This window comes from Typopeltis vanoorti, chromosome 4 (genome assembly GCF_054136105.1).
Source record: "Typopeltis vanoorti isolate ZY-2024b chromosome 4, IOZ_Tvanoo_1.0, whole genome shotgun sequence".
In the NCBI taxonomy this organism is placed as follows: Eukaryota; Metazoa; Arthropoda; class Arachnida; order Uropygi; family Thelyphonidae; genus Typopeltis; species Typopeltis vanoorti.
In genome coordinates, this window is record NC_143552.1 from 87,517,115 (window position 1) to 87,529,411 (window position 12,297).

At 35.9% G+C, this 12,297-nt stretch overlaps 1 protein-coding gene across 2 annotated transcripts in view; it reads left to right on the top strand.

Annotated features, from left to right (window-relative positions):
- Window positions 1-12,297, top strand: part of CaBP1 (Protein disulfide-isomerase A6 homolog CaBP1) — a 208,798-nt gene that overhangs the window by 143,285 nt on the left and 53,216 nt on the right. The gene's annotated exons all lie outside the window — the stretch shown is intronic.

Consider the following 12,297-nt stretch of genomic DNA (forward strand, 5'->3'; position numbering starts at 1 on the left):
TGAACCCATGGCTGTCCCCTTTATTTGTTTGTAGAATTTTCCCTGCCAAACGAAATAGCCTCAATTCATTGTGAACTGAAATAGGCAAGTCAGGAATGCATATCCATGCTTGAAGTAGAAAAAGCCATTAAAGGCTTGAAATGTGGAAAGGCAGCAGGAATAGATGATATTTGAACAGAAATGCTGAAGTATGGTGGTATAAAAGTCTTACAGTGGCTGCACTGCATATTTCAGAAAGCCTGGACAGAGGGACGAATTCCCGAAGATTGGAATAGAGCTCTCATACTACCCATATATAAAAAGGGAAATAAAACTGAATGTGAGAATTACAGAGGTATTTCCCTACTGAGTGTTCCTGGCAAGATTTATGCAAGAATACTTAAGAAACGGTTGAGAAGAATTGTGGAAGAAAAGCTTCGTGAAGAACAAGCTAGATTCAGGCCAAATAGAGCCTGTCAGGATCAGATCTTCATTTTATGAGAAATAGTAGAGAAAGCATGGGAATATAACAAAGATCTGTATTTAAGTTTTGTCGTCTGAAAAGGCATATGACAAGGTGCCAAGAGAGAAGCTATTCAATACGCTACAATTATATGGTGTCAATGAGGCATTATATCAAGCAATACTTAGTCTTTATTTGAGTTGTAAGTCAACAGTTAGAATTGAAGAAGTACAGGAAGATGGTTTAATGTTAAATCTGGTGTGTGAAAGTACATTATCGCATCTGTTATTCATTATGTATATGAATCACATTATGAAGGAAAGTAGTACCAAACCTGATATCAAAATTGGAGATGTTAATGTCAGCTCTTTGCTTTATACGGATGATGTTATACTTCTAAATAAATCCCCTATAAGTCTGCAAGATTCTCTGATTAAATTGAATAACTTGTAATAGATATGGTATGAAGGCCAACAATAAAAAGACAAAGACGATGAAAATAGGCAGAATCATTGAAAATGTCAACTGCGTTTTGAATGGAGAACCTGTGGAACAAGTAACACGTTTCAGCTACTTAGGCACGATTTTTAGTGAAGATGGTAAATTAAATATGGAAATAGACAACAGAATCAACAAATCTGGTATGGTTAAAGTCAGTTGAATAAATTCATATAGAATAAGAGAGAAATTAGTCATCAAATTCCTGCCTTATACCCTCGAGGGGTGTACAGGATATGATAGTACTACATGAAAAATTTACATCATTACTAACTTCCTATCTACAATTTTCCTCCAAATCAGTCTGTTACTTGTCAAGACTCCAACATTACCAGATCTTGTATTTCTATCGTCTAAGGCACTTTGTACCGTATCAATCCACCTATATCTTGGTATTCCTCTCAGTCGTTTTCCTGCCATCTTGGCAGAGAACACTTGTTTTGCTAATCTTTCCTCACCCATTCTGTTTAAGTGACCATACCACCTGAGATTTGCTCTGCTAACGCATTCCTGGATGCTGACAATGTCGAGGTCTTTTTTAATATGATATTGCCATTGACGCCATTTGTTCATGCCTTTAATCTTTCTCATATCTGCGGTCTCTAGTCTTTGGTCAAGTGTTTTACTTCTGACCCAGCTCTCAGATCCATAAGTTAAAACTCGTTTGAACACTGTCTTGTATACAGCTAATTTAGTATTCTGACTAATTTCTCTTTTATTCCATATGAATTTATTCAATTCACTTCTTTCCATACCAGTTTTGCTGATTCTTTTGTCTATTTCCATATTTAATTTACCATCTTTACTAAAAATCGTTCTTAAGTAGCTGAAATGTTTTACTTCTATAAGTTCTCCATTCACAACACAGTTGACATTTTCAATGATTCTGCCTATTTTCATTGTCTTCGTCTTTTTAATGCTGACCTTCATACCATATCTATTACAACAGTTATTCAATTTAGTCGGAGAATCTTGCAGACTTGTAGCGGATTTATTTAGAAGTTTAATACCACTTTCCTTCATAATGTGATCCATATAGATAATGAATAACAGAGGAGATAATGTACATCCTTTTCTCACACCAGATTTAACATTAAACTATCTTCCTGTACTTCCTTCAATTCTAACTGCTGACTTACAACTCAAATAAAGACTAAGTATTCCTTGATATAATGCTCCATTAACACCATATAACTGTAGCATATTGAATAGCTTCTCTCTTGGCACCTTGTCATATGCCTTTTCCAAATCGACAAAACTTAAATACAGATCTTTGTTATATTCCCGTGCTTTCTCGACTGTTTGTCGTAAAGTGAAGATCTGATCCTGACAGCCTCTATTTGGCCTGAATCCAGCTTGTTCTTCACCAAGCTTATATTCCACAATTCTTTCTTAACCATTTCTCAAGTATACTTGCATAGATCTTGCCAGGAACACTCAGTAGGGAAATACCTCTGTAATTCTCACATTCAGTTTTATTTCCCTTTTTATATATGGGTGCTATGAGAGCTCTACTCCAATCATCGGGAATATCTACTCCAATCATCATACTTCTGTCCAGGCTTTCTGAACTATGAAGTGCAGCCACTGTAAGACTTTTATACCAGCATACTTCAGCATTTCTGGTCGAATATCAACTACTCCTGTTGCCTTTCCACATTTCAAGCCTTTTATGGCTTTTTCTACTTCAAGTATGGATAAGTATTCCTGACTACATGCCTGGTCAGTGTTTTTTATCACTGTGCTGTCATCACTGCTTGTTTCATTTAGCAAATTTTCAAAGTAATTTCTCCATACTTCAAGGATATCTTTTTCTCCCATTTTCATATCACCTTTATCATCTTTAACTCCTTTTGCAGCACTCTTTCCTCCATTTCTAAACTTCTTCAACAACCTCCAGAATATCTTACCACCTTCTTGATATTTATTTTCTATGTTCTTGCCAAGGTCCTCCCATGACTTTGTTTAGCTAGTTTTACACAGTGTTTAGCTTTCTTACGTTTGTCTCTGTATTCTCTAAGAGCACAAGCTGACTTATTTGCCATGACCTTTTGGTATTCTTTCTTCTTTTCTTTAACTTCCTGTGTCCACCATAGAGTTCTAATTTTTCTATCCTTGCAGACAACTTCACCACATGCCTCTGTAGCTGAATGAATCACGGTTTTCTTGAAGGCTTGCCACTGAATCTCCAAGGTTTGGTTCTTGTTCTCAAACACTTTCATTTTTTCTTCAATAATCTTTGTGTATTTTAGTCTACATTTCACATCTAGAAGCTGCTCAACATTTATTCACTTTAAAACTTTCTTACATGTCATTCTTTTCAATATGAAATTCAATTTTATCCTGCTCAAGACTAAATAGTGATCAATTTCAAATCCTCTGTACACTCTGGTGTCCTGCACCATGGAGAAAACATCACTATTAACAATAACATAGTCAATGAGACTTCTTATCTCTTCTTTCCATGTGAATTTGTGCACATTTTTATGTTGAAACATGGTGTTAATAATAACCAGTTCGTGTCCTGAGCAGAAATCCACAGGTATTTGCCATTATTTTGGGAAAAGAGCTTTGCTCTTTTCCCAAAATATTTTTGTATGTCTGACAATCACTTCCTACTCTGCTATTTAGATCCCCAACAAGGACCAGCTTTTCCTTTTTCATTGTGTGAGTAGCTTTCTCTAGAGCCTCAAAAAATTCCTCCACTTCTACCTTAGTGGAGCCTTCTGTTGCACCATAGGCACAAATAATTCTCATTGTCCAGTTCCCCATTTTGATATTTGCCCAAATCACTCTACTTGACACTGCCTGCCGTTCAAGAAGATGAGCCTGGTATTTTGTGTGAATACTATGGCTACTCCTTTTTTTCCTTGATTGTCATTGCCTGAAAATAACATTTTGTATTTATTGCTCAGAAAGATCTCACCAGTTTTTGTCTTTTTTGTTTCAGTCACCCCTATTATGACGTTCTGGTACTTATCTAATCCCTCCGCTAGCTCCATTTCTTTGCCATTCAGGCTTTTTATGTTGATAGTGCTGATCTTTAACTCTGGTGATGTTGAGTTCGGGTGTGCTTTCAGGTTTATTCCTTCCAGCAGCTGACTTTTCGCTGTTCGCCCTGGTTCCCTGGCGAAAACAACTGGGGCCTTGTTTAACCGGGCGACGCCCAACCGGCATGAAATTTTGTCATCTTGTACCATCATTTTGTATTTTGGTTTATCCAATAGGAATACAATTTGGTCGGCTAAATCCCAAATTGCCAGCCCATCCTCGTTCATTCAGTATCCAGGTAGATACCTAATAGGGTACACCGCGAGAAGGTGAGGATTAGACATTAGGTCAGAAGCCCTGGTCGGTTCTCCGCATACCTTTAAAGGGTATGTGGAAATCTCCTCTCAGTTATACAGCTTTGACCCTTAAGCACTCCTTAGAGAAATTAGTCAGAACACTAAATTAGCTGTATACAAGACAGTGTTCAAACTAGTTTTAACTTATGGATCTGAGAGCTCGGTCAGAAGTAAAACACTTGACCGAAGTCTAGGGACCACAGATATGAGAGTCCTGGGAAAGATTAGAGGTGTGAACAAATTGCATCAAAGGCAATATCATATTAAAAACGAGGATATTAGGAAAGAACTTGATATTGTCAGCATCCAGGAATGCGTTAGTAGAGCTAATCTCAGGTGGTAAGGTCACTTGAACAGAATCGGCGAGGATAGATTAGCAAAACAAGTGTTTTGCTAATCTATCCTCTCCATTTTCCAGGTTGGCAGGAAAATGATCCAGAGGAAGAACAAGATATAGGTGGATTGATACGGTACAAAGTGTCTTAGACGATAGAAATATAAGATCTGATAATGTTGGAGGCTTGACAAGTAACAGGCTGATTTGGAGGAAAATTGTAGATAGGAAGTTAGTAATAATGTTAATTTTTCATGTAGTACTGTCATATCCTGTACACCCCTTGAGGGTATATGGCAGGAATTTGATGATGATGAAGAAATGTGTTAGAAATTTCATGTGAATTAATTCCTTGACTACATCCTTAGGAAATTTTTACAAATTTCCTAAGGACGTAGTTAAAGAATTAATGCAGTCTTTATAGAACACTAAGCAGAGAGACATTTCAGTATGCAATTTGTCTGCCCTGAACTGCGATTCAGCTCTCACAATGTTGTACCATGTTTGGCATCAAGTCATTCAGGATTTCTTGAGGCAAACTTACCCATTTCTCCTTCAGAGCAAGAAGACTTTCTTTGCTTTCTGGAGGGCAATTTTGAGCAGCAATGCATCTCCCTATTGCATCCTAAATGTATTCAATGCGGTTGAGATCTAGTAAGTGTTTGCCACTCGAATCATTTAACATGCTCTGTCTCCAGAAGTACATGCATGGCTCGTGTACAATGTGCTGTGGCATTGGCACCCATAAAAATGAATTCTTTGCCTACAGTACTATGGAACAATTGAACATGATGAAGAGCTTTGTTGCAATATCATTTACCAGTCATAGTCCTCTTTTCCAGCAGTTGTAGCTTGATGCCTCCTCGCACCATTACTTCAGCACAATGTATCTTCGTTATGGAGACCAGATAATAAAAATGTCTATATTACAAACCCAAATTGAAGGCTGAGAGTGTGTGGATGTCTTCTAAAGGTTCTAAATAAAAGTTAGCAAGTGCAGGGGGAGATGGGTCTTCCCATTGCAGTTACTTCAACCTGACTGTAAAACTTATTCTGACAAAATATCCAGAGTGCTGTATCTTGTGAAAATGCTTCTGAAAGTAGATAGTGTATCCTCGAGGAATGTTTATGACGAGAGATTCTATATCAAAGCTAACTGTTATATCAGTGGGTTGTATGGAAACATTTTTTACTTTATCTAGAAAATCAGAAAAATTTTTATAAATGAGTAGGAGTTGCAAATCTGAGCTTTCAATAGGTGTGCTAAAAATTTGGCTATTTGGTAAGTAGGTGAATCTACAGTTGACAATTGGATAAAGAGGAATGTCTTTCTTGTGTATATTAAGTAAACCATAGAACCTAGGGATTCTAGCAAAGTAACTAAATTTTTCTGTGGTGTCTTCATCGAATAAAGAGTTCAGTTTTCTAAGTTGTCTATTAGTGGGATTGTAATCCAATTCTGGGTACATTGATTATCCCTGTAATAAAAGAGTGACTTTTATAATTAGCAGAATCTATAACAACAGTGGCATTTCACTTGTCAGACTTAGTAATAACGATATTACTGTTGCATCTTAAAGATTATAATGCTTTTATTTCAGCTAAAACGATGTTTGTAGGTGAAAGCTGGGATTTCAGTAGGACAGATGAAATTTCCAGAAGTTTATTAGCATCCTCACTAGATAGAGTGAATAAGTTCCATTCCAAAAGTAAAACCCTTATTCTTTCAAAAGAGCATGATTTCTCCCTAGTTCCTAAAAGCATACCTTAGATTTCCTTTTCAACATTGAAGTGCTAAGGCCTTACTTTACCATCAGAATGATTGCCTTTTTCTCTGTATATATAAGATATGAAAGTCTTATTTTAATCTCACACATTTTTTTAAATAGCTAATGAGTTACCAGTATTGCAATACTTCTTCAGTTTTAAACCATTGTGTTTTATGTATAACACATAGCATTTTAAATCAATCCATTGTTAGTGTTCTACTTTAACAGTGGATTGATTTAATTAACTGTTGTCGCCACTGGTGATGGCTTGCAATATCCAAGCTGAAATATATGGCCTTAAATAAATAGTATTACTTATTCCTTGTGCTTTTTCATGTTATTGAAAAAACCTCTCTCGGCACAAGTATCTCTTAAACAACACTTTATCCTACAGGATGTGGAATGGAATCCTCATGTAGCATGGACATCTGAATGTTTTAGGCAGCAGATGACTTTTGTTGCCCAGTATGAGAACCTTGCTTAGTGAAGGCCTATAGGATACGATAGCTTTACAAGGTGAGGCTGATATATGTGTAAAGGGATCTCCAGCATAAAAGCTCAAGTAGCTCTTGTTGGATCTTAAAGCATTTCTAAGCTTTACAATTCACTATAACAAGGCATTCATTATAACTAACTAACTACAAGGAAACTAACAGGCCCACTGCATTATTATTCAAAAAGGAAATTCATTATATGAAACAAAATATTCAAACTACATATTTGGTCGTTTATAATTAAAATACAATTTTATTAATGCTGACCATAGACACACAAACTGAGCATTATCCACATGTTGAAATATAGGGCCAGAAAGTTTATATCAGAAGAGGAGGATACTCAGACTGAACTCTCACTAATAGCTAACACATTAATACAAAATGGATATCCTCAAAACATCATAAAAAATATCTATACAGTGACAACCCCAGACAAGAAGAATCACACTCCCAGCACATTTCTACTGTAGTGATCCCTTTCATCAAGTCAATTTCTTATCAAATAGCAAGAATACTAAGAGCCTACAACATCAGAGTGGTCTTCAAACCAACCACCAGCATCAGACAAGTTTTAGGATCCCCAAAAGATAAGGTACCTTTCTACAAATATCCAGGAGTATATTACATTCCCTGCTCCTGTGGTCTTGCCTACATTGGACAAACTTCACGGAGTTTAGAAATCAGACAAAAAGAACATGTTGGTGATGTAAACCACAACAGAAGTATCTCTTCCGGCTTAGCACATCATTTCTGTACATCTAACCATACGATAGAGTGGCAAAACAGCTCCATGCCATATCTCGATGACGACTACAGACATCGTTTATTCAAGGAAGCCACAATAGTGTCCATAACTGACAGAAACCTCAACAGAAATCCGGGTGTAATTCTAAACAATTCGTGGAAAAACCTTATCCTCTCTCTCTTAATCAAGCTGAACTACAGCTAGCCAGTAATCACATTACACGTTTACAACAAACACACATGCGTGATAATAAATAAGAATAATAAGTCCTCTCTGTCACGCAAACGTGTAACCTTAGCTACTAGTTGGTTTACAACGTTTTTTATGTTCCTTTCAATTTGCATTTACTTTTAGTTTTTATGTCTTTCTATAAACGCCTTGATAAAGCCAGACAGTCTGCTGGCGAAACTAGTAGGCTATAATATAAGTTTGTTTTTATGGTCAGCATTAATAAAATTGTATTTTAAACAAAATATTCTTTTGATCCCTGTAAGTTTGCTATAGGGATTACTTAAGGATTAAAATTGGTTAAACTGAGACCTCCACTCAGCAGAGAGCTTATGAGGACTGCAGAGAGCTAACTGGACTTCAGAATCACTTTCTGATTCTTGCCTTCTTTGCATTCTTTTAGTAGAATTCATTAAGGAGGATTAACTTGCAAGTTGAGATCTAGCTAACATGGTATTCACTTTGCTGAAAAATAAAAAAAAAAAAGCTCTCTGATAGTATAACATTATGAGAGAAAAAAAAATGCCTGCTGAGGCATTTCCTGGTTAAACATGTCCCCTTGCACTCCATCGCTGAACCAGAATGAATAGTGCAAAATCAGCTACTGGAACATCACATTTAGCAGAAATGGGAATAAGAGTATTGACTTAAATGAGGTGGCGCTAGTAGAGGGATTTCAGAAATACCAGTGACATAATTGGAGTTATGAAATTAAAGAAAATCAGAAGCAAGATTCTTTTGTTTAAAAACTGAGATCTATTCACACACAATGAATGAGAGAAAGGAGAATAGCAATAGTGTTTATCATTAAATGAAGATGAACTTTAATGTAAGGCATCATCAGGTAGTTTGAGTGCTAAAGGAGAATTGAAATTCTTTGAGTCACTTGATGGAATATCCAATATAAAAGATAAGTAGTTCTTGTTGAAGATAGAAACTGTAATAGCAGTATCATTTTAGGAAAAGAAAAGCAAACTCATTGAAAAGTAACAAAAATCTGAATTTCCATGTCTACTTCATCTAATATTCGTGGTCTTAAACATCCAAGGTGACTCATCTACCATTATATCAAGAACAGCTCATCATATTTTTTTTCTGGTATTTCTTTAGGGGAGAGACATAAGAATATATAATAGGCTTGAATACCAAGTTTGAGTCCTGATAGCATTCTTTCTCCATTGTACCCAAAATTTATGCTCCAAAATTAACACCATTCTATATCTATATATCTTGGCATTTTTTATTCATATATCATCTACGTTATGGCATAGAAGCAAGCTGATCTTTTTTCCATCTCGAAGGAAGAACAAAGGCAGTCATCAAATTATTCACATCATCTCGTTTCTCAAAAATATTGAAATAGGTCATCAGCAACCAACTTCATTACTTTGAGGACACTACTTCATTGATGACCACTAATATAGATCCCATTATAGAAGCTAGCATTTGTACACTTTTTTTGGACATAAGTTATGGAGTGGTTCAAAGAAACTTTGACATTTCCAAGGTCTGGCATTAAGACCAACTTACCAAATAACTATCTTATGGTCTGTTCTCCATTTTCAATTGGACTAGTTTTCTTCTTTGGTCCTTCATGGTGGAAGGACCAAAGAAGAAAACTTCAAAACTAGTCATATTGGTGAAAACTGTCCTTCCAAATATGGATACCAGTCAAAGATCTACAGATCCTACATTGCCCACCTCTGGATGATGCAGTCCACTCAACAGTGGTCCCTCTCTTACAGATCCACTTCAATTTGCATAATTTCTACCTTTCCTGTAGATATTTTCATGAGTGCTGTTCTTGAAATGATCATCATCATTCCTTTCTTTTAAGCCTGTTAAGGCATATGCAGCTAGTGATCAATGTGCATACAGTTCAGCTTCAAACTTACCAAATACTAGTTTTCCTTTAATCATCCACTTTTATTCTATCTACCTATTGTTTAGAACAGCCTTCCTTGTACTGTTTGATACACAGTAGGTTTCTTATTTTCCTTAAACAATTCCCCACACAATTGTATTGTTGAATTTGCAACTTCATGTGTGTGTGTGGGGGGGGGGGGAATAGTTTAAAAAAAAAAATTAAAGAATAAGAAAAAATTTGGGTATCCAGAAATGTGGGGGGGGAAAGTTGCAAATTATGGCAAAATGCATACTAGATTTCTGTTCTGAACATGGACTAGTGACTACTGATATATTCCAGCAAAACTATGCATACATTCATGTTGAGGGAATGTATGAATAAAGATGGAAATCATGGAAATATACAAGTAATTTTTTAGTTTCATAATTTGTAAAAAAAAAAAAAAAAAAAAAAAAAAAAAAAAGGCATATGTTACCAAAGGACATTGTTCAGAACACTTAAATTATACAATGTGATTGAAACATTTTGCACAGTGCAGTAATTTTTATATTTCTTCCACACATGAAAGGCAGAAGGGCCTATAGCAAATAAATGCCCTGTGTAGGCATATCCATTCATCTATTCATTACATCATCAGATGCTGTATAGTCTTATCTGTTCCTTGGCCATGTGCCACATCAGTCCTTGCCAGGTAGTCCTGCTGTGTGCTTTCCTGGAGGCTTCCTCTTTGAAGATCAGACACATACACACACACATCATCCATCCATCCATCTCATTAAGGGGTCTATCCCTTCCTCTTTTCCCAGGAACTTTACCTTCTGTTACTGTTTTAAGAAGTCCTCCTTTCACTGTGTCCATAGTATTTCAACTTTCTTCTGTCAATATATTATTACAGTATGTTCAATTTATTTACAACTGGGTACTGAATTAAATGAAATTGATCTTGCAACTGCCTAAACTCATACTTCTTATGGATCACTTTAATGGGCACAACACTCTGTGGGATAATGCCAACACAAATGGATGAGGTCACATCATTGAATGAATTCTTGGCAATAATGAATTTGAATAATAGATTTAAAACCTTCTTCCATATGCCTAACCACTCATCATCATCGTCATCAAATTCCTGCCATGTACCCTCAAGGGGTGTACAGGATATGACAGTACTACATGAAAAATTTACATCATTACTAACTTCCTATCTACAATTTTCCTCCAAATTAGTCTGTTACTTGTCAAGCCTCCAACATTATCAGATCTTATATTTCTATCGTCTAAGGCACTTTGTACCGCATCAATCCACCTATATCTTGGTCTTCCTCTGGGTCGTTTTCCTGCCAACCTGGCAGAGAACACTTGTTTTGCTAATCTTTCCTCTCCCATTCTATTTAAGTGATCATACCACCTGAGATTAGCTCTGCTAACGCATTCCTGGATGCTGACAATGTCAAGTTCTTTCCTAATAAAACTCATATTCTGCAATTGATCTTACAATCCGCTTTCCTGCCATTTTTCCACTGCTCACATGGGATATCAAAGACAACATCAACGGAAGTGATCGATTCCTGTTATTTGCACGATGTCTTCACATTAACCATGTTCTCCTACACAGATTCCCATATGGAAAATGACTGGGCTGACTGGAATACTTTTTCTTATCTTGCAAAATTTAATGCTGATACAGTCAGTCAAACACCTATCAATGAAGTGAAGTATGTAACAGACTGCATTGTCCAGGCAGCAACAGCCTGAATTCCAAAAATGTCATATTGATTTCCACTCTGTCCAAAGCCTAGGTTGAACCTAGAATGCCAGACAGCTAAAAAAGATCAATACAGAGTATATGAATTATTATTATAAATTTTATTTTATTTTATTTTTTTTCCCATAGATACCCAACTACATCAAACTTAATAGCTTTAAGCGTGCTTAGGCCAAAGCACGTTATGTGAGACGTCAGAGTCAAAAACAATCTTAAATCCAATTTACTTCATCACAACCAATACAAAAATTATATGGGATAAAATCCAGAAAATGAAAAGTAGATATACTGAATACATTTTTGAAAATTATGGAGACAACTACCGTGTTTTAGTAAAACTTTAGTTTAATATAACTAAACTCTACATTCGACATTTCAACCTTTATATCAAGGTCATCTTCTGGAGCATATGCACTATATACAGAGAACAAGCTACACTACAATCTATCTGGTTTGTTAAAGTTACTGACCAACCGTTACAAAAGTTGAATATGGTTTTAAGTTTAGTAGTTGGCTTAAAGGTGACATTGAAGTTATAATGTTGTAGGAGTCTGTTGATTTTTTCCAATAACCCTTTAATGTATGAGATGGCTATGGTTTTACTGTAATCTAGATTCTTTTTTTGTTGATGTTCTATGGAGTATTTTGTTAATAGTATTTTTGTTATAGCCATTTTTTATGAATGTGTCGCTGATGATTTTTTAGTTCTTGCTTCAGGGCTGGTTAGAGCAAATTGTTATGGCCCTGTTTTTAAGGGTGCTAATGACTCCGTATTTTTTGATAGGTGGTGGTATGAATTGGCATG